The sequence below is a fragment of the Ornithorhynchus anatinus genome, chromosome 5 (assembly GCF_004115215.2).
Source record: "Ornithorhynchus anatinus isolate Pmale09 chromosome 5, mOrnAna1.pri.v4, whole genome shotgun sequence".
Classification (NCBI taxonomy): Eukaryota; Metazoa; Chordata; class Mammalia; order Monotremata; family Ornithorhynchidae; genus Ornithorhynchus; species Ornithorhynchus anatinus.
The window spans coordinates 52749521-52776641 of record NC_041732.1 but is presented as its reverse complement, the minus strand read 5'-3'; positions in this window follow the sequence as shown (position 1 = coordinate 52776641).

The window sequence follows — 27121 nt, the reverse complement described above, 5'->3', positions numbered from 1 at the left end:
AAGCAGCATGTCCTAGCGGATAAAACACAGGCCTGAGAGTCAGAAGGTCAAGTGTTCTAAGCCTGGCTCCGCCACTTGCCTGCTGTGTGACCTTGGGTAAGTCACTTCACTTGTCAGTGCCTCAGTTCCCTTATCTGTAAAATGGGGATTAAGACTGTGAGCCCCATGTGGGACAGGGATTGTATCCACCCTGATTTGTTTGCATTTCCACTCCCCAACCCCCCCACCGCTGCCCAGTGCTTAGTACAGTGACTGGAACATAGTAAGCACTTAACAGATACCACAATTATCATTATTATTAATGGACCACTTCCACTTTTCAGTTCACATACCAACGAGGGTCATCTCAGCCCCTGAGCCACTGTGGAGTCCCAGCCCAACCGGCTCTGCTAGGTACCATAAAACAAAAACAAAAACAACCCAAAATCCTTTTTGGAAAAATTCAAACCAGCAGAGATGCACAACACATTCTTTTTCCAAGCCCATATTCTGAATCATTCCAACCAACCTCCACCTTTGGGTCCAAAAACCTTTTACTTAATGGTTATTGTTAAGCCTTTATATGTGCCAGGCACTGTACCAAGCACTGAGGTAGATACGAGCTAATCGGTTTGGACGCAGTCCATGTCCCACATGGGATTCACAGTCTTAATCCCCATTTTCCAGATGAGGGAACTGAGGCACAAAGAAGGTAAGTGATTTGCTCAAGGCATTACCACAGATAAGTGGCTGAGATTAGAAACCAGCTCCTTCTGACTCCCAGGTCCACACTCTATCCACTAGGCCACCCTGCTTCTCTAGAGAAGCTTCCATCCCTTGTCTGCTGGGTGATCTTGGGAAGATCACAACTTCTCTAGGTCTCAGTTCCCTCATCTGTAAAATGGCCTCTTACTTGGACTGTGAGCCTCATTTAGGGCAGGGACTGTGTCCAAACTGATTATCTGGTATTTACATTTAACAGCTTTTAATAGAGCGCTTGGAATTTCACTGCTTCCTATACCATTCCTATACTAATTACCTTGATACAGGTAACTCGCCAAAACACTGCCCTTTGGCTATTTCAGGAAGCATCTTTTGCTGCTCTTTCTTTTCGAAATAGGAAATGGGAAACTAGAAGAGAAAGATGTGAAATGTCAATCAAGCAGCCTTCTGGGCCAATCAGCACACAATTACATGGGCAAAAACCACGTCTGTCTGTTGGATGGAGTCCAGGAGTTTCCATCTGGTCCCAGAGCTATAAAATACTGTTTCCCGGTCTCCTTTTGAATGGAAGGAGCGAGCCGCTTTTCTGCCATTAGAAAACATTAAAGGTTTGGAGTTTTTTTCTGAGAAATAAGTTTTTGTCCCTTGTCACAATGTCCCTTCCTGAGTCTCAGTTTTCTCATCTGTGTAAAGGGAGTAATAATTCCTGTTTTCAACCTTCCTTGAGGGGAAAGAGGTAACAAGATTCTTTAAGAGCTCGTTGATCCCTCTAAGGAAAGACATTGGGATTAAATAGGGTCACAAATGCAGCACCTATTTTGGCAGGGAGAAGTTTACCTATTGCCAATGAAGGAAGATAAGGAAAAAAGACTTTTTTCCCCTTTTAAAAAGATTTTTAAATGGTATTTTCTATGTGCTTACTATGTGCCAGGCATTGTACTAAGCTTTGGAGTGGAGATAAAATAAGCAGGTTGGACACAGTTCACATCCCAAATGGGCCTCACAACTTTAATCCATTTTAGAGATGAGGCACAGGGAAGTTAAGTGACTTGCCCAAAGTCACCCAGCAGACAAGTGGTGGAGGCGGGATGAAATCCCAGATTCATTCATTCATTCAATAGTATTTATTGAGCGCTTACTATGTGCAGAGCACTGTATTAAGCGCTTGGAAGGTACAAATCTGTAACAGATAGAGACAGTCCCTGCCCTTTGAAGGATATCCAAATTTCGTGGCGCGTAATTGTGGGATTACAGTAGAACTAACCTTGCTACAAGTGCTCGGCCCAAGTGGATGCTCAATAAACACTAGTGATGAATGTGATTGTCATGAGGGTGGTAATTGCCTCTGATGCCCAGGCCTCTGACTCTTAGGGCTCTTGAATCCCGTCTGGTGCTATGCAGACAAAAACTAATAATAATTATAGTAATAATAATTGAGATATTTGTTAAGTGCTTACTATGGGCCAGGCACTGTACTAAGCACTGGGATGCAAGCAAATGGGGTCGGACATAGTCCCTGTCCTATGAGGGGCTCACAGTCTCAATCTCCATTTTACAGATGAGGTAACAGGCACGGAGAAGTGAAGTGACTTGCCCAAGGTTACACAGCATTCAAGAGACAGATCCAGGATTAGAACCCATGACCTTCTGACTCCTAAGCCCGTGCTCTATCCACTAGACCACATTATTTGTACCTATTCTCCAACACACCTACTCCCTTGGAGAACTAATTCTCACCCAAGGCTTCAACTACCATCTCTTGTGAACGATTCCCAGAGTTACCTTTCCATCCCCGACCTCTCTCCTTCTCTGCAGTCTCACATTTGTCCATGCCTTCAGAGCATCTCGACCTGGCTGCTCCACTGACACCTCAAATTTATCTCGTCCAAAACAGAACTCATATTCCCATCCAAACCTTGTCCTCCCTGCATTTTTCCCATCTCCGTAGAAAACACGACTATCCTCACAAGCCTATAAACTTGGCATTACCCTCGACTCATCTCTCCCATTCATTCCACATAGTCAACCTGTCCCCAAATCCTGTGGTTTCATCCTTCACAAAAATCACTAAAATCTGTCCTTTCCCCTCAATCCAAACTGCTACGTTGTTGATCCAGGCACTTATATCCTGCCTCGATTACTGCTTTTGCCTCCTCGCTGACCTCACTCAGTCAATCGTGTTTATTGAGCACATACTGTGTGCAGAAAACTATACTAAGCCCTTGGGAGGGTATAACAACATAGCAAGAATGAGGTTCAGTGTGAGTATATTGGCATTAGAAGAGTGAAGTGTTTGGGCTGGGTTGTAGTCGGAGAGCAGAAACGTGAGGCAGGAGGGGACGAGGGGATTAATTGACTTGAAGCTAATGGAAAGGGGTTTCTATTTGATGCAGAGGTGGATGGGTAACCATGGAAGGTTCCTGAGGAGGGGGGAAACATGGTCTGAACGTTTTTCTAGAAAAATGATCCGGGGAGCAGAATGAAGTATAGACTGGAGCAGGGAGAGACAGGAGGCAGGGAGGTCAGCAAGGAGGCTGATACAGTAATCAAGATGGGATAGGAAAATCCTTGGACCTCCCTGTGTCCTGCCTCTCCTCATTCCAGTCCATGCTTCCCTCTGCTGCTCAGATTATTTTTCGAAAAAAAAAGTTCAGTACATGTCTCCCTACTTCTCAAGAACCTCCAGTGTCTGCCCATTCACCATCAATTGCCCATCATTTAGAAACTCCTTACCACAGGCTTTAAAGCACTCAATCAACCTGCCCTCCTTATCTTATCCCTCTGCTCCCTCTCCCCCGGCCCCCTTCACCTCTCCGCAGCTAAACCCTCTTCTCCCCCCTTCCCTCTCCTCCTCGCTTCTCCCCCCTTCCCTCTCCTCCTCGCCCTCTCCCATCCCACCCCCTCAGCACTGTACTCCTCTGCTCGACTGTTTATATCTTCACTACCCTGTTTATTTTGTTTAATGAGATGTACATCACCCTGATTCTATCTAGTTGCCATTGTTTTTACGAGATGTTCTTCCCCTTGACTCTATTTATTGCCATTGTTCTTGTCCGCCCGTCTCCCCCGATTAGACCGTAAGCCCGTCAAAGGGCAGGGACCGTCTCTATCTGTTGCCGACTTGTTCATTCCAAGCGCTTGGTACAGTGCTCTGCACATACTAAGCGCTCAATAAATACTATTGAATGAATATCTTAACCCACTGATTTTCTGCTCCAACCCTGTCTGCACACTTTGCTCCTCTAATGCCAATTTACTCAGCGTAGCTGGATCTCATCTATCCTACCGCCGACCCATTGCCCACATCCGCTCTCTGGCCTGGAGCTTCCTTCACATTCCACAGAGGATCAGTCTCCCCACCTTCAAAGCCTTATGAAAAGCATATCTCCTGCAAGACGCCTTCCCTGACTAAGCCCTCATTTCCTCTTATCCCACTCCCTTCCGTGTGGCCTTGCACTTGGATTTGCACCTATTATTCACCTTCAGCACTTTAGTACATAGCCATTATTGATTGATTGATTTACTCATTTCTATTAATGTCTCTCTCCCCCTCTAACTGTAAGCTCCTTGTGGGTGGAAATGTGTCTACCAACTCTATAATATTGTATTTTCCCAAGCATTTAGTAAAGTGCTCTGCAAACTATAAGCCCTCAAGAAAAATGATTGATTGAAATATGACAGAACACTCTGCCCTCCATCTTCAAAGCCCTATTAAAATCACATCTCCTCCAAGAGAACTTTCTGGCCTTAGCCCTCATTTCCTCTCCCTTCCGCTTCACCTATGCATTTGGATCTGTTTCCTTTCTTCACTTGATGTCCACCCTACCCTCAGCCCCAAAGCATTTTCTGTACGTATTTGCACTTCATTTTAATGTCAGTCTCCCCCTCTAGACAGTAAACCTATCGTGGGCAGGGACTATGCCTATCAGCTCGGTTGCATTGTAATGATAATAATAATAATGGTATTTGTTAAGCACTTACTATAATAATAATAATAACAATTACAGTACTTAAGAGCTTACTATGTGCAGAGCACTGTTCTAAGCACTGGGTCAGATACAGGGTAATCAGATTGTCCCACGTGGGGCTCACATTTCTTAATCCCCATTTACAGATGAGGTCACCGAGGCCCAGAGAAGTGAAGTGACTTGAAAGGGTGGAGTCGGGACTAGAACCCACAACCTCTAACTCCCAAGCCTGCGCTCTTTCCACCGAGCCTCACTGCTTCTCCGTACTGTGCTCTTCTAAGTGCTTAGTCTGCCAACCCTGTTGTACCTTTCCAAGTGGTTAGTACAGTGTCCTGCCTCCAGTAAGCACTCAACAAATACCACTGATTGATTTATGGCTAATATACACAAATCCCATATAGGAGAGTGGAGCAGGTCATTTTAATGAGGCAGCTCCTTTAGAACAGCCTTACTGACATCTTAATGCCTTAAATGGAACTTATTGTATCAGGTCACCCTGAATAATTTTTACATGCTGTAATTTTTACGTGGAATCTGAAGGAGACCGCTTTTCTTCACCTGTCATCAGTCCTTAATCTCACTTTCGGCCTCCCAACCTCTATAACACATGCATTAGATAGAAAACGAACACCTTTCTTCCTCCCACTGCAGCTGTCTACTGGGATAGTACCGGATACTAAAACTTTAGCTCTATCTTAAGAAATTTTTTTCCCCCTTTTTGCTTTTCACCAACTACTGACAATCAATGTAAAAGTAATCCCAGTTTTTATTTGAAGCTATCTTGGCTTTAAAAGAACCTTCCAAAAATGATTGATGCGATGAATTAAACCCATAGGTAACCCCTGAAATCTGCTTTGAATAGCAACAAATTCCTAACAATATCTCAAACGCTTGCAGCAACGAAATCTAATCTCTGAACTCCTAAAGGTCAAGATTTACTGTCTGGTAGCACGGCTCAAGTGTAAATGCTCCGTAATGCTGCACAAGGTGATTGCTTTGCTCTCTAGACAATGTCAATTTTGTCCAAGTAGCTACAGATGTGTCTAGCATTAAGTCAGAATGGTGTCAAGGGCCCTTCTCGAACACTGGCGGCTTCTCGGAGATACTGGTCCTAAAGCCCCAGTCTATTACAGACCAGGTCCCAAAGAGAAACATTTAGGGCTTAAAGGAGGATGGAGAATAAAGCTGCATTAGATTTTTTAATGTTTCTGAGTCAGGAGACCCAGGAGAAGAAATTCTTGGTGATTCCAAAGTCCTCCTCCCCTCTTCACCCTATCCCCCCCCACCCAATCCTTCTCTCCCTCTTTTTCTCTCTCTTTCTCTCTCTCCCCCTCTTCGTTTTCCTGATTAAGGTGCTGCCATATCATCTATGAAATCCTACCCTAGAGCTACTTTCTTGATAAACCATTCATCACAGCTCTGACCCATTCAAGCTATGCAAAAGCTATAATAGACTAATGAACTCATTAAATTAAAAAGTGTATATGTTACAGGAAGAAATGTGCCAAGGGAGAACACGGTGGGGGGAGGAGTATACATCCTCTGAATCCTCGGGATAATGCATTCTTCAAATTAATCAATTCCCCCTTCCCGCCTCCACCCCTGAAAAGAAACCCCCCTTTTATTTGAGCCCTTTTTTTTCCTTAGAACAGCAGGAAACAACTGGAATCCATTTGAAAAACACATAAACTAGAACGGACCTGAGGGGTATTCTGACCAGTTAAACGCTTTCCTTTTAAAACTGGAAGGGTACTAGTTCGGTGAGAAAGATTTCTTGGATCAAGAAAGCTGAAAAGAGGGATTCAGAGGAGCTTCACTCTCTGTCTCTTTTCTCCTGCCTGCATCCTGTTGTTACCTGGAAATAGGTCGTTTGAAGGTCATGACAGCTTGATGGGAATTAGGATTATCAGTCGCTGGAGTTGGGGAGAAGATAATCACAATATTTCACTCTCACTGGGACAGTGTTTAGTACCAGACGGGAAAGGAATTCTTATTCCGAAAGTCCTATTCAAATAAATCCCTCTAGAAGATAGCAGGTCACTATTAGTTTGATTTCTTATCAAAATATTAGGCTCCTTGTGGGCAGGGAATGTGTCTGCTTACTGTTATATTGTGTTCTCCCTAGCTTTTAGTACAGTGCTTTACACACGGTAAGCGCTCAATAAATACTATCGAAATGACTGAAAATTGATAATAGAGATATTTTACTACAAGCAGTTGTTGCTATTTTCCATGCCAATTTCATCTCTGCCAATGACAATATTAGAGGTACAACGCTTCATTTGTTTACAGTCTCAATACTGTCTGAATAACTACAGCCGTCCACTCAAAGTAGCAAACTAAGACCGTTTGGAAAAAAAACCCCTCACATTGTTATTCAGGAAGAGAGAAAGTGTTTGGTCCCATCCAAATTGGTACATTATGGAATTAATGGAGTGGATGGCCACTCAGATGTCCATACCCCTCTGATTCTGTGGAAGTAATGCCGGGGCCGGGTTCATTTTGTACACGTAGTTCCAGCCTTCTGCATTTTCTCATGAGCAATGATGAGGATAGGGGTGAAATGGAGGCATTTTGGGTTTTACCCACCCGGGAAGCTCACAAACCGCTCAACTGAGGAGCGGCGTAGACTAGTGGATAGAGCACTAATCCCGACTCCGCCAGATGTCTGCCGTGTTGGCTTTGGGCAAGTCCCTTAACTTCTCTGTGCCTCAGTGATCTTATCTGTAAAACGGGGATTAGGATTGTGAGCCTTATGTAAGCTCTACCCCCAGCGCTTAGTTCAGTGCCTGACATAGCACCGTGAGAAGGTTAGCCCTCGAGGAGCTAAGTGTGCGAGCTGGGGTGTAGAAAGAGGGAAGCAAGGTGAGGTAGGAAGGGGCAAGGTGGTGGAGTGCTTTAAAGCCAATGGTGAGGAGTTTTTCTCTGATGCGGAGGTGAATGGGCAATCACTGGGCAATCACGCAGGGTGTCATGTCCTGCACGTTTCTGTAGAAAAATGATCCAGGCAGCAGAGGAAAGTATGGACTGAAGTTGGGAGAGAGAAGAAGCTGGGAGGTCGGCAAGGAGGCTGATGCAGTACTCCAGGAGAGATAGGAAGAGCGACTGTATTAATTTGGTAGCAGTTCGGATGGAGAGGAAAGGGCAGGTTTTAGCGATGCTGCGAAGGTGGGACCGACAGGATTTAGTGAGGGATTGAATATGTGGGTCGAATGAAAGAGAGGAGGCAAGGATAACACCGAGTTTACAGGCTCGGGAGACAGGAAGGATAGTGGTGCCGTCTACAGTGATGGGAAAGTCAGGGGGAGAACAGGGTTTGGGTGAGAAGATAAGGAGCTCTGTTTTGAACATGTTAAGTTTGAGGTGAGGGGAGGACATCCAAGTAGAGACGTCTTGAAGGCAGGAGGCGATGCGAGACGGGAGAGAGATCACGGCTGGGGATGTAGATTTAGTTATCATCTGCACGGAGATGTAGCTGAAGTCACGTGAGCGAACGAGTTTTCCGAAGGAGTGGTTGAAAATGGAGAAAAGAAGGGGACCAGAACTGAATCTTGAAGGATGTCCAGTGTAAATAAAGCGTGAGACATCAAAATGTGTCGTCACCTACTTCTTATTGTCTAGTATCTGTGAGGGTCATCTGTGGTTTCCTAGCTGAATAGGACCAGGGTCCGTCCCCTCATTCCCCTCCCAACACCCACAGTAAAAAAGAGAGCCAAATTATACAGTGTGTCCTCCTAGAGGACAGGGATCGTGTCTACCCCAAGTGTTACTGTATTTTACTCTCCCAAGGACTTAGTACAGTGCTCTGCACACAGTAAGTACTTAAATGCCATGAACTGATTGATTGATTGGGTTGTAACGTGCACATTAGCCTACACAACCTAGGATGCATTGAAGTGAGTGGGGATAACAATCTCTTTTTATATAAGGAAGGTACAAGGCCTGTCCCAGAGAATGCTCAGGGATAGGGATAGGGAAAAGCTTGGATGTGAAATCCAGGCTGTGGAAACAAACCCCGCCCACCCACCGGGCATTTCAAAGGCTTTCTCGCTCTCTCCCTCTAGAATCCCGGAGCCCAACTCTGGCTCATTTTCTTAGCAGTCACGGTTCTCGTGAGGTGGGCCCTGACTTTTCCAGTGTCCCTCGGTTAGGAGCCAATTCCCACGGGTTCATTAAATTTAGGTCTCTGCAAGAATTGGATTCCTCTACTCCCTGTTAAAGTCAGATTCAATCCTAGAAGTTGACAGTTTTGAGACATTTGTTCTGGTAGAAATATAGCAATTAACCATGTGGTCTAATAGAGCACGGGCCTGGGAATCAGAAGGACCTGGGTTCTAATCCTGGATCAACAACCCGTCTGCTGTGGGATCTTGGGCATGTCACTTAACTTAGACAGGTCACTTAGAGAAGCAGCGTGGCTCAGTGGAAAGAGCACGGGCTTTGGAGTCAGAGGTCATGAGTTCGAATCCCAGCTCTGCCACTTGTCAGCTGTGTGACCGTGGGCAAGTCCCTTGACTTCTCTGTGCCTCAGTTACCTCATCTGTAAAATGGGGATTAAGACTGTGAGCCCCACGTGGGACAACCTGATTCCCCTGTGTCTTACCCCAGCGCTTAGAACGGTGCTCTGCACATAGTAAGCGCTTAACAAATACCAACATTATTATTAACTTCTCTGTACCTCAGAGATTAAGGCTGTGAGCCCCGTGTGGGATAGGGAATGTGTCCAACCTGATTAGCTTGCATTTACCACAGGACCTAGTAAAGTGTCTGGCACACAGTAAGGACTTGACAAATACATTAAAGAAAAATCTAGTTGTGTATAGCAACATCATCAGGATCTATACCTTCCATACACCCAAACAGCTACGCACCTGGTACAAGCTCTAGTCATATCTCAGCTGGACTACCGTGTGAGCCTCGGGTCTCTCTCGGTTCAATCTATTCTCCATGCTGCAGCACAAATCTTCTTTCCGGGTCGCATGGCACACGTCTCTCCATTTCTCAAAACTCTCCACTGGCTTCCTGGGTCCCTCCACATCAAGCAAAAATTCCAAACAACTGTCTTCAAGGTCCTCTTCAATCTCACCCCACACCGCATATCTACACTCTCCGCTCACTATTCCCCCCCTTGCTCTCTTGATTCTTTCCGAGCTAACGCGAGAAGCAGCACGGTCGAGTGGAAAGAGTAGGGGCATAGGAGTCAGAGGCCCCGGGTTCTAATCCTGGCTCTGCCAACCGGTAGCTGTGTGACCTTGGGCAAGTCACAACTTCTCTGTGCCTCAGTTTTCTCAACTGTAAAATGGGGAGTCAATACCCTTCCTACTTAGAACCTGCCCCCCATGAGGGATAGAGACTGTGTCCAACCTGATTAATCTGCGTCTTCCCTAGAGCGTAGAACCATTCTTGACCCACTATAAGTCCTTAACAAAATATAAGAATAATAATAATCTTCTATTTGTACCTCCCTCTCAAATCAACAATCACTCACTTTCCCTAAATCATTTGTATTTGCTGAGCACTTACTGTGTGCAGAGCACTGTACTACGTGCTTAGGAGAGTACAACAGAGTTGGTAGACGCATTCCCCTCACCCTGTTTCCCGAGACTGGAGCTCCCTCCCTTCCAAAGCAAGAGACTTGAGCTCTTCCCATATGCAAAGCTGCCCTGAAATCCCTTCTCCTTCAGCAAGTCTTCCCTGATTCCTCGGGACCCATGTCATTTATATAGATCAGCCATCTCTGGCATTTATGGACTTATATATACTTCTCCTCGGCATGTATGATGTCTGTCTCCCCGTATGTAGACCGTGAGCTCCTTACGAGCAGGGATCATATCTACCCGCTTTCCGTATTTTACTCTCCAAGGCACTTAGTGAGAGAAGCAGCACTGCTTATGGATAGAGCCCGGGCCTGGGAGTCGGAAGAACCTGGATTCTAATTCCCACTTCCTTCTCTTGTCTTGCTGTGTGGACCTTGAACAAGTCACTTCACTTTGCTGTGACTCAGTTATCTCAGGTGTAAAATGGGGATTAAGACTGTGAGCCCCATGTGGGGCAGGGACTGTGTCCAACCTGATTTGCTCGTAACCACCCAGCACTGGCACGCAGAAACCGCTTAACAAATACCACCGTTATTAATAGTAATAGTATAGTGCTATCCAAACAGTAAACGCTCAATAAATTCTATTGACGGATTGCTTGTTTTATACTGCCCAAGCAATTCATTAAATGTACTGTACCCAATGGACACTCAATTAATGTTATTACTACTGCATAATTATCATAATTGTGATATTTATAAAGCACAAACTCTGTGCTCACTGGGCTAAACATTAGGGTAGGTAAAAAATAATCAGACAGAGCACAGTTCCTTTCTTACGAGGGCTACACAGTTTAAGAGTTAGGGAGACCGGATATTTTTACCTCCATTTTACCGATGAGGCCATCCCGATAAGGTTAAGAGATGTGCCCAAGGTCACTCTATCCAGTGTAAAAGTTGGGATTAGAACCCAGGACTCCCAATTCCCACCCCCATGCTCTTTCCCTTAGCCAGATATTTTGGTAGACTATATTTCCATCCTGTTCCGCTGTTCCAAAAGAGGACCGCAGTGTAGAAACAGGATGTTGGGTTCAGAGAGTGCCTTGATTGTATTTTGGTCATTGCTGACATTTCCAGATCCTCATTGCCAGACCTCCTCCTGGACAACACAAAGTTCAGAGCAATAAGAAAACCCCAAACCCAGGGCGTGCCACTCCAGGGCAGCTGCTCTGAGATAGAAAAAGAGCCAACATCCAGATAGTAAACCTAGCACCCAGAAAGACACACTGCTTCTCCGTCCTTGCTGTGGTATGCCACTTTCGAATCCACATTACAGAAATTACTGAATTCTGCTCTACAGGCGGGAATATCATGTGTTTTCACATCGTGCATTTCATAAAATTGGGTCAAGGGATTTTCCAATGATTCGTTCAATTATAGGCACGGTATGAATTTTCATAAAAAGCAGCTGATGATAATACCTATATGTCAGTGTGTGACTATGTGCCAGATACACACAACTATTTGATTACTGTACACTAGTGGAAATAAAGCTATGCCAGAAAAAAAAAAAAAGGTGAGAGGGCCTTTTTTAAAAATTTGTCAACTGAAAACTCCCTGTGGGCAGGGATTGCATGTATCAATTCTGTTGTACTGTACTTTTTGAAGTGCTTAATACTGCACTCTTCACACAGTAAGCACGTGTGTGGCTAAGTACCAGATACACACAATTATTTGATAACTGTATACTAGTAGAAATAAAGCTATGCCAGAAAAAAAAAGGTGGGAGGGCCTTTTTTTAAAAAGCTGTAGACTGAAAACTCCCTGTGAGCAGGGATTGCATATATCAACTCTGTTGTACTGTACTTTTTGAAGTGCTTAATACTGCACTCAGCACACAGTAAGCACTCAAACAGTTGACTGGCTGATGCATTGTTTGAACTGCTTTATAAAAATTCAGGGAATCCAATTTGGGTAAAACCAAAAGTCAGAATGAGAAGGAATCCTGTCTCTGATGAAGCTTAGTAAATTTTCACAGTATTTTGATAATATACATTTTTCCCAAAGATGGAAAACAAAAATCAGAAATTTTACCCAGCTCTTATGTCAAAAACCATAGCTCCCTCAGCTTCTTTCCAGAAAATAAAGGAATTTTGGACAGACAAGAGAATTTCCCTGAGATACATCTGCTATTTATAATAATAATAATAATGGTACTTGTTAAGTACTTACTATGTGCCAAGCACTGTCTTAAGTGCTGGGGTAAATACAAGTTAATCAGGCTGGACAGAGTCCCTGTTCTATATGGAACTCACACTCTTAATCCCCATTTTACAGATGAGGTAACTGAAGCCCAGAGAAGTGAAGTGACTTGCCCAAGGTCACACAGCAGACAAGTGGCGGAGCTGGATTTACAACCTAGGTCCTTCTGACTCCCAGGCCCGTGCTCTTTCCACTAAGCCAGGCTGCTTCTCTTGCTGTTTTCATCTTATCCAAAAGAAAACACCAAAGTCAGGATTGTCCAGCTGAACCACGCAGTTTCCTGGTGATATCAAAAAGGCTCACTGAGCTGAGAACAATCAACTTATTCTCTGATTGATTACAATAAGCGGTGTACTTTGATGTGAAATGCAAGTGATAGTTTCATAAATGTTGCAGTTCACATACTTGAATAAGAGAATTTTGAGCTAATGGAAATTCATTTACAACTGAAAGGATAAAATTTGCTCATTAAAAAAAGGTTTCCATTTTAAAACACATTTGTTCATAAGAGAAGATGTAAAAGTCACCTGTGTAAATGTTTTAATTTCTAAGTTGGGGGCCACACTGTAATGACAGAGATGATCATTTGATTTAGAGTTTTATTTTCAGTGGAGGATATGACATAGTGGAGAGAGCACGGGACTGGGAGTCAGAAAATCATGGGTTCTCATCCTGGCTCCACCACTTGTCTTCTGGGTGGCCTTGGGTAAGTCGTTTTACTTCCCTGGGCCTCAGTTACCTCATCTGTAAAATGGGGATTCAGACTGTGAGCCTCATGTGGGACAGGGATTGTGTCCAATTCGATTGGTTTGTATCTACCCCAGCACTTAGGACAGTGTCTGGCACATAGTCTTATTCCCAGACTTAGACCACCCACTTCCTCAGCTCCCCTTCCCCTCTGCATCGCCCTGACTTGCTTCCTTTGCTCTACCCCTCCACCCCACAACACTTGTGTATATATGTACATATCTATAATTCTATTTATGTTGATGTCTGTTTACTTGTTTTGATGTGTACATATCTATAATTCTATGTATACTGATGCCTGTTTACTTGTTTTGATGTCTGTCATCCCCCCTCTAGACTGTAAACCCAGTGTGTCTCTATTGTTGAACTGTACTTTCCATACAGTGTTCCGCACACAGTAAGCGCTCAATAAATACAACTGAATGATGAATGAATAGTAAGTGTTTAACAAATATCATTATCATTATTACCAACGCTGCTGCATTGTACTCTCTCAAATGCTTAGTACAATGCTTAGAGAAAGCGCTCTGACCGATTACGATATCAATGTAAAAAATGTCTCAGGGACATTATTCGCAAGGTGATGCCAGACCCTATCTCTCCTTAATTGGCTCCAGTTTCTGATGTCTGTTCATTAAGTTATATGGATGTTGGGTAATGATATCATATTTTACCCAGTGACATCAACATTTCTGTGACCAATCCAGTGCAATGAATTTAAATCAAGCCATAATTAAAGGTCCTTGGCATCCTGCTCTTTAACAGAGCAGCTTCACCAGTCAGGAAGTTAGAGAAACAGCAAAGCCTAGAGGAAAGAGCATAGGCCCGAGAGTCAGATGACCTGAAATGTACATCACCTTGATTCTATTTAGTTGCCACTGTTTTTACGAGATGTTCTTCCCCTTGACTCTATTTACTGCCATTGTTCTCGTCTGCCCGTCTCCCCCGATTAGACCGTAAGCCCGTCAAACGGCAGGGACTGTCTCTATCTCTTGCTGACTTGTTCATTCCAAGCGCTTAGCACAGTGCTCTGCATATAGTAAATGTTCAATAAATACTATTGAATGAATGAATGACCTAGATTCTAAACCCAGCTCCATCGCTCGTCTGCTGTGTGACCTTGGACAAGGCACTTAACTTCTCAGTGCTTCAGCTGCCCCATCTGTAAAATGGGGATTAAGAATGTGAGCCCCAAGTGGGATGGGGACTGGATCCAACACGATTTGCTTGTATTCACCCTGGCGCTTAATATAGTGCCTGGTGCACAGTAAGTGTTTAACAAATCCTGTAATTATTATTAGTCGTAGTATTATAGTGCTTGCCAAACAGTAAGCTCTCAATAAATTCTACTGATTGATAGATCACTTGTTTTGTACTTTCCAAGCACTTTGTAAAGTATCCTGCACTCAATGGGTGCTCAATAAATGCTATTATTACTATGTTAGCAGCGTGGCTCACTGGAAAGAGCCCGGGCTTTGGAGTCAGAGGTCATGGGTTCGAACCCCAGCTCTGCCACTTGTCAGCTGTGTGACTTTGGGCAAGTCGCTTAACTTCTCTGTGCCTCAGTTACCTCATCTGTAAAATGGGGATTAAGACTGTGAGCCCCACGTGGGACAACCTGATTCCCCTGTGTCTACCCCAGCGCTTAGAACGGTGCTCGGCACATAGTAAGCGCTTAACGAATACCAACATTATTATTATTATTATTATTGTAATTATGATATTTATAAAGTATAAACTCTGCTCACTGGCTTAGATATCTTGTATCAACTGCGGAGCTTAGTATAGTGCCTGGCACATAGTAAGCTCTTAACAAATACCATTAAGAAAAAAAACAAACAAAAGAAGACTTGGCTCAGAGAGAAGCAGCTGGTAAGGCTCACTGCCATCCAGGAGAGACCCAAACCAGTCACATTCCAAACAATCAATCCATTATTGGTATTTATTGATAATAATAATAATGGTATTTATTAAGTTTTACTATGTGCAGAGCACTGTTCTAAGCACTGGGGTAGATACAGGGTAATCAGATTGTCTCACGTGGGGCTCACATTTTTTAATCCCCATTTTTACAGATGAGGCAACCGAGGCCCAGAGAAGTGAAGTGACTTGCCCATGGTCACACAGCAGACAAGTGGCGGAGTCGGGATTAGAACCCACGACCTCTGACTCCAAAGCCCGGGCTCTTTCCACTGAGGCACGCTGAGTGTTTACTGTGTGCAGAGTGCTCACTGAACGAAAAACTTTGGAGAGTACAATTCAACAGAGTTAGCAGACATGTTCTCGGCTCACAAGTAGAAACAGAGAAGCAGCACGGCCTAGAGGAAAAACTCTGGTCCTGGGAATCAGAGGACTGGGGTTCCGATCCCAATTCTCCCATTTGTCTACTGTGTGACTTTGGGCAAGTCACTTCATTTCTCTGTGCTCCAGTTACCTCATCTGTAAAGTGAGGATTAAGACTGTGAGTCTCAAGTGGGACCTGGACTGTGTCCATTCTGATCATCTTGTATCTAGCCCAGTGCTTAGTACAGGCCTGGCGCATAGCAAGTGCTTACGAAATACCTTAAGTACCATTCTAGAATAAAAAGGGAGCTAACGGTGTAGAGTGGAAAAAAAGAAAGATCGTGAAAACCTGATAATAGCATTGAGGAAGGGGAAGGAGAGAGGGGGCCAGGAAATTCAGGACCTTGCTTAGGAAGACTGCCAAAATAATGAATAGTTAACTGTGTTCCAGCAAGAGGAGGGAGCACAGAAGGCCCAGGCTATTTATCTTTGTCCTGAGCGCTAGGTAAAAGTCTCAGGGTAAGCCCAAGATAAACTCGGGGAAGAGCTGTTGCTCCAAGCACAAGGAAACCTGCATTTCTATCCCAAGAGTGTTCCAGAGTTCTCTCCTTGTCAGAACCAGAAATTTGAGGTATCTTTGTCACTGGATACTTGGACTTTCTAGTTAACATGGATGTGTCAAAGTGGAGATGAGGGGAGGCTGACAGTGAGTAGAGACTAGTAAGTAGCATTTCTTTAGAAAAGCATCTTATTAACCTTTTTTTTAATCATCTCGAATTTTTGCAGGGAAAATTCACCAATAGAACTTAATTGGTACCAGAGTCCTTGAAATTCCCTAGGATCCCATGCAACTAAACATCACTTTTTGGCACTGTGGGTCAGAGACTCCTTAGTAGCAAGCTTAGAGGAAGATGGACTTTGGATTTATTTGAGTGAAACTGGGCTGAAATCATAATTTCTCAAGCATTTGGAACCCCTCCCTGCTCCATGTCAATATGCTAGAGAACAGGGATCATTTCTGCCATCGGCATTGGACTCTCCCAAGCTTTTAATACAATGCTCTGCACAAAATAAGTGCTCAATAAACACCAATGATTGTCTAGGCTGTAATCTTATTGTGGATACGGCATGTGTCTGCTATATTGTATTGTACTCTCCCAAGTGTTTAGTTCAGTGCTCTGCACACGGTAAGCACTCAATACTATTGACTGAGTGATGTGGATCAGGACCCTCCCCACATTCAAATCCTGTCTAAAAATTTCACATCATCCAACAAACCGTCCCCAATTAGTTTCCCAACACCCTAAGCCAAATCATCCCTTCAGTCACTCTAGCACTTATGTCCCGGTTTTTTCATGGCATATATGAAGCCTTTTCTCTGTGCCAGGCACTGTACTAAGTACTGAGATATTAGTCACAGTCCATATTCCAGATGGGGCTCACAGTCTTAATTCCCATTTTACAGATGAGGTAACTGAGGCACAGAGAAGCGAGGGGACTTCACCAAGGTCACACAGCTGACAAATGGCAGAGCCAAGATTAGAACCGGGTCCTTCTGACTCTCAGGCCTGTGATCAATCCACTAGGCCACGTTCCTTCTCATTTACTTACGTCCTCGTAAGCACTCACTCTGGTACTGTATGTACCTACTCAATTTTTGTTAAGAGTTTGTAAATATTTTTCTGTCTCCACCAATAGAGTTAAAGCTCCTTGTGTGCAAGAAAATTGTCGCTTTGCTATTCTTTACTTCCCAAGTGCCCAATATAGTACCACCACTCGGGATGGAAGATAACACAATCCCTGATCTGAGTTACTCACATGCTCCTAAGCAATTCAAATTTGGAGTACAAGGTTTCTTGGGCAGTAAAATTATTCAGGCATTAGCACTTTCCCTTCATTTTCTCTCCCAGTGTTCTGATCTCTCAAACCTAATGCATTCTTCTCTTCCTTTTATTCTCTTCACAGTTTTATCTAGACTGTGAGCTCGTTGTGGGCAGGGAATGTGTCTGTTGGTTGTTGTAGTGTACTCTCCCAAGTGCTTACTACAGTGTTTTGCACAGTAAGCCTTCAGTAAATATGACTGAATAAATGAATGAATCTTTACTTCCTCTCAGTCCTCACTTTCTAGCCTCCTGAACACTGTGTGGATCTTTTATTTTATAACATCCTGTTTGCCCTCAAACCTTGCCCCCTGTCTCTCTCTCTCTCTAGGTCACATACCCACCAGATATTTGTATAAAATCCACTATAATGCCTTCAAGACAACTCTACTTCAAGACCTATCAAGCTTAACATGCCCAAAACAGAATTCCTTTATCTTCTCATCCAAAATCTGCCCTCCCCCTGGCTTTCCCTTCACTGGAGATGGTGCCACCATCCTTCCTGTTTCACAAACCCCTAACCTCGGCGTTATCCTTGACTCTTCTCTCTCATTCGACCCATGAATTCAATCCGTCACTAAATTCTGTCGGTCCCACCTTCATAACATTGCTAAAATTCACCCTTTCCTCTCCATCCGAACTGCTGCCACGTTAATACAATCATTCATCCTGCCTGGATTATTGCATTAGTCTCCTTACTGACCTCCCAGCCTCCTGTCTCTCCCCACTCCAGTCCATACTTCACCCAGCTGCCCAGATCATTTTTCTACAAAAACATTCAGGTCATGTCACCTGCTGCTCAAAAAAAACTCCATTGGTTCCCCATCCACCTCTGAATCAAGCAAAAGCTCCTCACAATTGGCTATAAAGCTCTCAATCACTTTGCCTCCTCCTACCTCACCTTGCCACTCTCCTACTACAACCCAGACTTCCTCAACTCCAACTCTCTCCTGGACCCCCTCCAATCTGGCTTCCATTCCCTCTACTCTACCAAGACTGCTCTCTCACAGGTCACCCATGACCTCCTTCTTGCCAGATCCAATGGCTCCTACTCTATCCTAATCCTTCTCGACCTCTCAGCTGCCTTTGACACTCTCGACCATCCCCTTTTCCTCCACATCTTATCTCACCTTGGCTTCACGGACTCCGTCCTCTCCCGGTTCTCCTCTTATCTTTCTGGCCGTTCGTTCTCGGTCTCCTTGGCGGGCTCCTCCTCCCCCTCCCGTCCACTAACTGTAGGGGTTCCTCAAGGGTCAGTTCTCGGCCTTCTGTTCTCCATCTACACTCACTCCCTTGGTGAACTCATTCGCTCCTACGGCTTCATCTATCATCTCTGTGCAGATGACACCCAAATCTACATCTCCTCCCCTGTTCTCTCCCCGTCCCTTCAGGCTCGTTATCTCCTCCTGCCTCCAGGACGTCTCTACCTGGAGGTCTGCCCGCCACCTAAAACTCAACATGTCCAAAACTGAGCTCCTTATCTTCCCTCCCAAACCCTGTCCTCTTCCTGACTTCCCTGTCACTGTGGACGGTACGACCATCCTTCCCGTCTCTCAAGCCCGCAACCTCGGTGTCATCTTCGACTCGGCTCTCTCGTTCACCCCACACATCCAATCCATCACCAAGGCCTGCCGGTCTCACCTTTACAATATCGCCAAGATCCACCCTTTCCTCTCGGTTCAAATGGCTATCATACTGGTACAAGCTCTCATAATATCCCGGCTGGATAACTGTGTCAGTCTTCTCTCTGATCTCCCTTCCTGCTGTCTCTCCCCACTCCAGCCTATTCTTCATTCCGCTGCCCAGATCATCTTCCTGCAGAAAGGCTCTGGGCACGTCACTCGCCTCCTTGAAAACCTCCAGTGGTTGTTTATCAACCTCCGCACGAAACAAAAACTCCTCACTCTGGGCTTCAAGGCTGTCCATCACCTTGCCCCCTCCTACCCCACCTCCCTTCTCTCTTTCTACCGCCCACCCCTCACGCTCCACTCCTCTGTCGCTCACCTCCTCACCGTCCTCTGTTCACGCCTATCCTGCCGTCGACCTCTGGCCCACATCTTACCCATGTCCTGGAATGCCCTCCCTCCTCACCTCCGCCAAACTAACTCTCTTCCCCTCTTCAAAGCCCTACTGAGAGCTCACCTCCTCCAAGAGGCCTTCCCAGACTGAGCTACCCCTTTTCCCTCTGCTCCCTCTCTGCTCCCCCTCGGCCCGCTGCTCCTCCCCCTTCTCCCCTTCAACGCCTCTCAGCTAAGCCCCCTTTCCCTCTGCTCCTCCCCCTCCCCGTTTCTCTCCCCTCAGCACTGTGCTCATTTGTATATATTTCTTATTACCCTATTTATTTTGTTAATGAGGTGTACATCCCCTTGTTTCTATTTATCGTGATTATATTGTCTTGTTTTTGTCCGTCTGTCTCCCCCGATTAGACTGTGAGCCCGTCAATGGGCAGGGATTGTCTCTATCTGTTGCCTATTGTCAATTCCAAGTGCTTAGTACAGTGCTCTGCACAGAGTAAGTGCTCAATAAATACTATTAAATGAATTAATAATTCCACCAAGGCCACAGGCAGTCTGAAGCTTTTCTTGCCACTCCTTTCCTTTTCTTCCTCATCTCCACTGGGGTATGATAAAAGCCAATCAGGGGGTTCTTCCTGAAGCCTGCTCTGCATCCAATGGGGCACCAGCAATTCTACTGCTGCTGATGAGTTTGGAGAAAGAGAAAGTCAAGAAATACTCAATGCTACCCCATTAAAAAGGAAATACTTGAAAATACAACCTTTAACCCGAGAGATCTGCCACCAAGGAGGAGCCTGAGGTACAGCCACAAACTGGATCAAACCCTAAAACAAAACAGAATTGCAGTACCTGCTGCTGTTATAACTGGCAGAACATGGGGAGATGAAAAACTAGCCTGTAGATTTCCAGGTCAAACCAGAAATCAATTTATCCCAGGGTGATAGATTTGGACATCGGATTGCCAGAAAGTGTACACTCCTCTCTACAGAAGAAAACTACCGGACTGCTCTGACTTGAGATGGAAATGCTGTGCAGAATAAAAGTAAAGCTGGCCAAGCAGTCATAGTATTTAACAGAATTTATGTGATAGTATTTCTTAAGCATATCAGGCAGGTTAGTGATGGAAAAAAGTGAGCTTTTCCAAAAACTATGAACTTTAAATGCACTTCCTGGGAAAACAAAGATAACCTCCCGGATATTTATTGTAATTAATAGGGGCTATTCTTTGGAGAGATCGGCATCCCTAGAGTACATGTGTGTCAGCAACTGTCCTCAGAGAGTTAAAGTCTTTCACGAGAGGCCAAAGTTGAGTGACATTTTTAAGCTCCAATTTGTCCTAAGTGAACCAATACGCAGAACTAACGAGGTCATAAATTTTTCTCCCAGCTAATGTAACTAGGCGGGAAGTGGGAAGGCCAGGGAGGATGCTGGGAGATGATGAGATGAAAAAGCCTGGCCAAACTGATGAACTTGATTAAACTAATTCCATCTTTATCAAAGGCTCAGCCTCAGAGTGGAAGTCACATTATTCACTGGAAAGAGATAATTACACTGAGCAGAGCTGCAGTGGCTGGTGTTGTGCGTTCGCTCTCTCTCTCTCTCTCTCTTCCCCTCCCTCCCTCCCCAATGCCTCCCATCTCATGCTTCCAGAGAACTCTGTTGAAATTAGATGAGATAGTTAACCCACAGTTAACGCACATACCTGCCAACACGATGCATCCAATAATGATAATGATCATTAGGGTATTTGTCAAGCACTTACTATGTACCAAAAACTGTTCTAAGCACTGGGGTAGATACAAGGTAATCAGGTTATGCAAAGTGGGACTCACAGTCTTAATCCTCATTTTACAGAGAGGTTAGGTGGTTTGCCCAAGGTCACACAGCAAAGTGGCAAAGCCAGGATTAGAATCCATGTCCTCTGACTTCCAAACCCACGCTCTTTCCACTAAGCCACGCTGCTCGGTCCTATATTTATCCAAGTGTTTTGGTTTGATTAAAACTCACTGTATCAAAGGGGCAAAACACCATTTGGCTTCTTGTGGCCCCAAAAGCACTCTGTCTAAATGTTTGGTTTGGATGGGGCCACTTCTAGTTCTGATTGAGGCGTTCCTGGGATAAGCACACCCCTTCGGGAGGTTAGAGGGCTTTTCCATAGATCTAGAGACCCCAACATGTGGGGATCGTCAACCCAAATGCACCATATTCATCAGTCAGAGACCAAAGCCCCAGAAGTCTCCAGAGCCAACAAACTTCCCCAGAGCCTTGGGCTCTTGACTTTTCTGGGACCAGAGCAGACATCTCCCGGTGATAGGACCAACCAATTCACAAGAGATTTGGGCAAATCTTTTTTTTAATGATATATGTTAAGCTCTTACTATGTGCAGGCACTCTACTAAGTACTGGGGTACATACAGGCTAATCAAGTCTGAACATAGTCCATGTCCCACACTGGGCTCACAGGTCATAATCTCCATTTTACAGATGAGGTCACTGAGGCACAGAGAAGCTAAGTGACTTGCCCATGGTCATGCAGCAGGCAAGTGGCAAAGGCAGAATGAGAACCCAGACCCTTCTGACTCCCAGGCCCAAGTTCTATCCTCTAGGCCACGTGGCTTCTCAGGAGCCTCAAGATCACATGAAGCCTTCACGTTTTCCAGCTCTTCTGGGGAGCCTTCCTTGATTCATTCCCAACACTTAAATCACATCAACTCAACTCCTTCCTCAGCACTGATAAATGTTATTCCAGTCCTCAGATTTATGCACATGTGTATATTTTCATGTGTAAGTTCATCTGTACATTCCATTTTTATTCAGCTATATCCCCCTGCTTCATGTGTATTATATCATGTACACTGTTCATCTCCTTCTCGTTATTTGTGAATACAATCATTTTTGTCTGTCTGGAGGGTAGTAATTATAGGTCTTGTTTCTGCTCTACTCTCTTAAGAGCCTAGTACAGTGTCCTTCACTCGGCAGGTGCTCAAAAATTACATTGACGATGTTTCCAAAGAGAAAGCTAATGACACATCCATCCAGGTGAGTCACCACACAGCCAGTCTGAAATCAGTGTGACATAGTAGAGGATATGAGGTGCGCGGTATAGGAAAAGAGGTGTCCGGGGTTCCATTCAGGGCTGGAATAACTCTGCCATGGGCCTAGAGGCTAATCGATTTTGCTGGGCTTCATCAAACCATGGGGGACTTCTTAAGTCACACTGCAAATGACGATATTAGAGCTATCTCTCCAACTGCATCCTGATCCTGTCCGCATCCCCAAATCAATCCCTTACCCTGAACCAGTGCCCCCCCACACCTGAACCTCACCCATACACACACTATCTCTTTTTCACTCACTCTCTCACTCTGAGAGCTCAGAGCAGGACACCAGCAGCTGGTGGGACTCTGGCTCAGGTGAGCATGTTCAGGTGCGTGTTTGGATTCTATGTACACGTGAGAACCATTCGCAAGACTGCCAGGCTCCAAAAGTATCTGACAAGGAACTTCCTAATCCCTACACCGTCTCCCACTCAGGACTGCCCCAGCCCAGCTTGGCTCAGACCACCATGTCCTTCTGCTGGGCGCAGGTTATCCCTAGAAGCCGAGATCCAGGCCCAGGTTCCGGAAGCACTGCCCTCGGGAGGAAGCAAGTCCCTCGAGCAGTGTGTGGCTTGGCTGGCCCAGTGTCAGCAAAGTGCATGTCCTTGGCCTTAGCGCTCACTCCATCCACTAGCATTGGCTAATTCTTCGGCCATCAGCTCTAACAGCTCCAGCTATTAACACCGTCCCGGCTCCTTGCAGACCCAGCCAACCTTCCCTCATAGCCAAAGTTTTGGGGGGTGGAGCTAGGAGGGGCAAGAACAAGTGAGGGGATGCTCCTCTGCCTTTGCTTCTCTCCCTGCATGTCTCCAGGCTTTCTCCCCATAGGGAAGTAGCATGGCCTATCAGACAAAATCCAGGCCCGGGAGTCCGAAGGACCTGGGTTCTAATCTTGCCTCTGCCGCTTGTCTGCTGAGACCTTGGGCAAGTCATTTTACTTCTCTGGACCACGGTCACCTCATCTGTAAAATGGGGATTAAGACTGTGAGCCTCATGTGGGGCAAGGACTGTAACCGACCCAAGTCGCCGGTATTCTCCCCAGTGCTCAGTACAGTGCCTGGTGAGTAGTAAGCACTTAAATATTATTATCATCCCAATTTTACAGGACTGCAAGAGTGGGTTGACCAATGGAGGCGACTTCCAGCTGGAACCTGAGGGCCAGCAGGTCTCCTGAGCCACCTAGGCTGGGGCTGTATTTCTTTGCAGCTGGGGGTGGGCCTCTAACATGCTCGAACCCCTCCCCATCCCTCCACCCTCCTTATCCTTAAGCACCTGCATTAACTTGGCCATAGCTCAATCTGGTTCCTGACATTTCAGGCCTATAATCATTTTTATGGTATTTGTTAGGCACTGACTATACATACAGGCTAATGACGCTGACTACAGTTCATGTCCCACAATGGAGCACACGGCCTTTATCCCCATTTAATAGATGAGGTAACTGAGGCCCAGAGAAGTTAAGTGACTTGCCCGAGGTCACCCAGCAGACAAGCAATGGAGCTGGGATTAGAATCCAGGTCCTTCTGATTCGGAGGCCCATGATCTAAGCATTAGGCCATGCTGCTTCTCATCTAGTCTTTGGTTAGCAATTGCTGCTAGTCTCAGGACCGTGAGATTTCAGGGCTAAGAACCTATGTAAATAAACTGATTATCATGATTTCACCCCTCTCACTCCTCTGTCATTACCAGTCCTGTTTCTGCTGAGGTCTGAAGTACCACAAGTGAATAGACAGCATATAGCACATGGCAAAAGAACACCAAAGTGTTTTTTTAGGTGCTTGACCCATTTGCAGTCAAAGTGGTCAATCAATTAATCGTATTTCTTGAGCGCTTACTATATGCAGAGCACTGTATTAAGCGCTTGGGAGACTACAATACGATAAAATTAGTAGACACGTTCGCTGCCCACAACGAGCTTACAGACTAGACGGGGAGACAGACATTACTATGAAGAAATAAATTACGGATATGTATATCAGTGCTGTGGGGCCGTGGGAGAGGTGACTAAAGGAAGCAAAGGGATGGGGCATTATCACGCAAAAGCCAAATATCTGCATCAGTAGAACTGGAACCTTTCTTCTCTACTATCACATCTCAACCACCTTCCTGAATAGTGTAAGATATTGGGAGGTTGTCATGAGCCTTGCAGGACGGGGGGGATGGTGGTGATATGTAAGACAACTTTAAAATCGTAGTGAAATAGAGGTTAACTAGATAGACGAAGAGCCAAATACTAAGACACCTTTCGGTTCACTTAATTATAATCACCTAGTAAATCATTCTGAGGAGCCCACTAATGCCTTCAAGCTAGAGACACATGTGGTTTTGAGCCTGTTTCTTTGCCACAGTCTATTTTCCAACAACAATAGTGCACCACAGCAGGGCAGGGGCAGATCAAATTACTTCAGGGATCCCCTTGATCTGCATCTGGGGTATTGGGAAGCCTTAAAATTGCAGATATCTGTCCCAATTCCAAAACGCTTTGGGAGACCCATCAGTGATCTCTGAGTGTTTGTGTGCATTTACAGTGAGTTTGATACTCTACGTAGTGGGATGGGAAGAGAGGGGATGTCCAGGCTCATGTTAATGCTTCCCGATTTACCCAGCATGTACTTTTCAACTCAGGGGAGGAAGAGCACTCTCTCACTAGGTGCAAAGTTTTGGTGGCACCCCACTTACATGGAGCATGGGCACTGAGTTCCTGAGGGTATGCCACTAAGAAGCAGCGTGGCCTTATGAGAGAGTATATGCCTGGGAGACAAAGGAGCTAGGTTTTAATCCTGCATCTGCCATTTATCTGCTGTGGAACCTCAGGCAAGTCACTTTACTTCTCTGTGCCTCCATTACCTCATCTATAAAATGGGGATTAAATCCTTTCTCCCTCCAATTTAGACTGTGAACTCTTTGTGACACATGGACAGTGTCCAGTCTGAGCAGTGTAGCTTGGTGGAAAGAGCACGGTCTTGGGTGCTCTCCTCTGCCACTTGCCTGCTGTATGACCTGGGGAAAGTCATGTAACTTTTCTGTAACTGAGGTACATCTGTAAAATCCTCATCTGTAAAAGGGGGACCATACTTTCAATTTCAAAATGACAAAATTTCACCGTAAAGAGCATGTAAATTAGGAGACCTAGTTTCTGGTCCTAGCTGTAAAAGCAGGATATTATCTACTGGGGCTACGCCATCAGCGGTTAAAGATTCTTACTGGACAAGGCTAGCAAAAATCCCGAAAGAAAATAGCCGACTAATGTGCATGGTTAAGACTGCAGTGGCAACTTGCCACCTAGATTTCTCTCCCTTTTTTATGGTATTTTTTAAGTGCTCATTTTGTGTCCGACACTCTATTAGGTGCTGAGATAGACATATGTTAATCAGGTTGGAAACTGTCCCTGTCTCACATGGCATTCACAGCCTTAATCTCCCTTTTACAGATAAGTGAGGGACAGAGAAGTGAAGTGACTCTCCAAGGTCACACAGCAGACAAATGGCAGAGCGGGGATTAGAACCCAGGTTCCCTGGCTCCCATGTCCATCCTCTATCCCTTAGGCCACAATGCTTCTCCTTTTTCTCCTATAGTCAATTGGCTGGCTCCTCACTACTCATTCATTCATTCATTCATTCATTCATTTACTTAATACCTTTGAGCCTTCTATATTTCAAGGGGAGAAAGCACCCAGTGTTTCTGGACTCTGACAAAACCCATGTTACTGTTCTTTGTCATTTTATTGCAACAGAGTAGCATTATTATGCTATTATTAAGCAATTACTATGTACCAAGCACTCTACTAAGCACTGGGATAGGCACAAGATGATCAGGATGGACATAATCCCAGTGAAAATGAATAGTTGAACATGCCTTCCAAAGCTGCTTGCTTCTAGACAGCAGTATTTTTTTACATCCTGCTTGAAGATCCAGTGAAGTTCTTTGCTAAGGTATCACTCAACAATTCGACAAATACTTTATTATTATAGGGGGGTTCAATCCCTTCTTGCTCATGCTCAGTATAGAGGGCCCTGTGCTTTGGAGAGGTTCTGCCTCTCCAAAACCACGAGTTTTTTTCCCACTGCCACCTTGCCGTCCAAAAGTGGCCACACCAAATCTGGACATTCCCAGTGGTAATGGAGAAATGATGCTCTGCTTTACGTTCGCTAACCTTTGTTAATCAGGTTGGACATAGAGAATCAGCGTGGCTTAGTGGAAAGAGCCCGGGCTTGGGAGTCAGAGGTAGTGAGTTCTAATCTCTGCCCCACTACTTGTCTGCTATGTGACTTTGGGCAAGTCACTTCACTTCTCTGTGCCTCAGTTACCTTATCTGGAAAATGGGGATTAAGCCTGTGAGCCCCACATGGAACAACCTGATAACCTTCTATCTCCCCCAGCGCTTAGCACATAGTAAGTGCTTAACAAATACCATTTTTATTATTGTTATTACGGTAGGGTTGTATGGCTGCTAACCTGGGTAATTGTCCCCTCATGCCCAAGGTTTGCTGGGATTTGTAGTCTTAGAAAGGTAGTCCTTCCCTGCCTCTCCCCCTCTACTCCTTCACCCTCCCCGGGGATCGGACATCCATATACCTCTAGTCGGATTTTAAATCCCCAAAGTGGTAAAGGCCCCGCATGTTAACTGAAA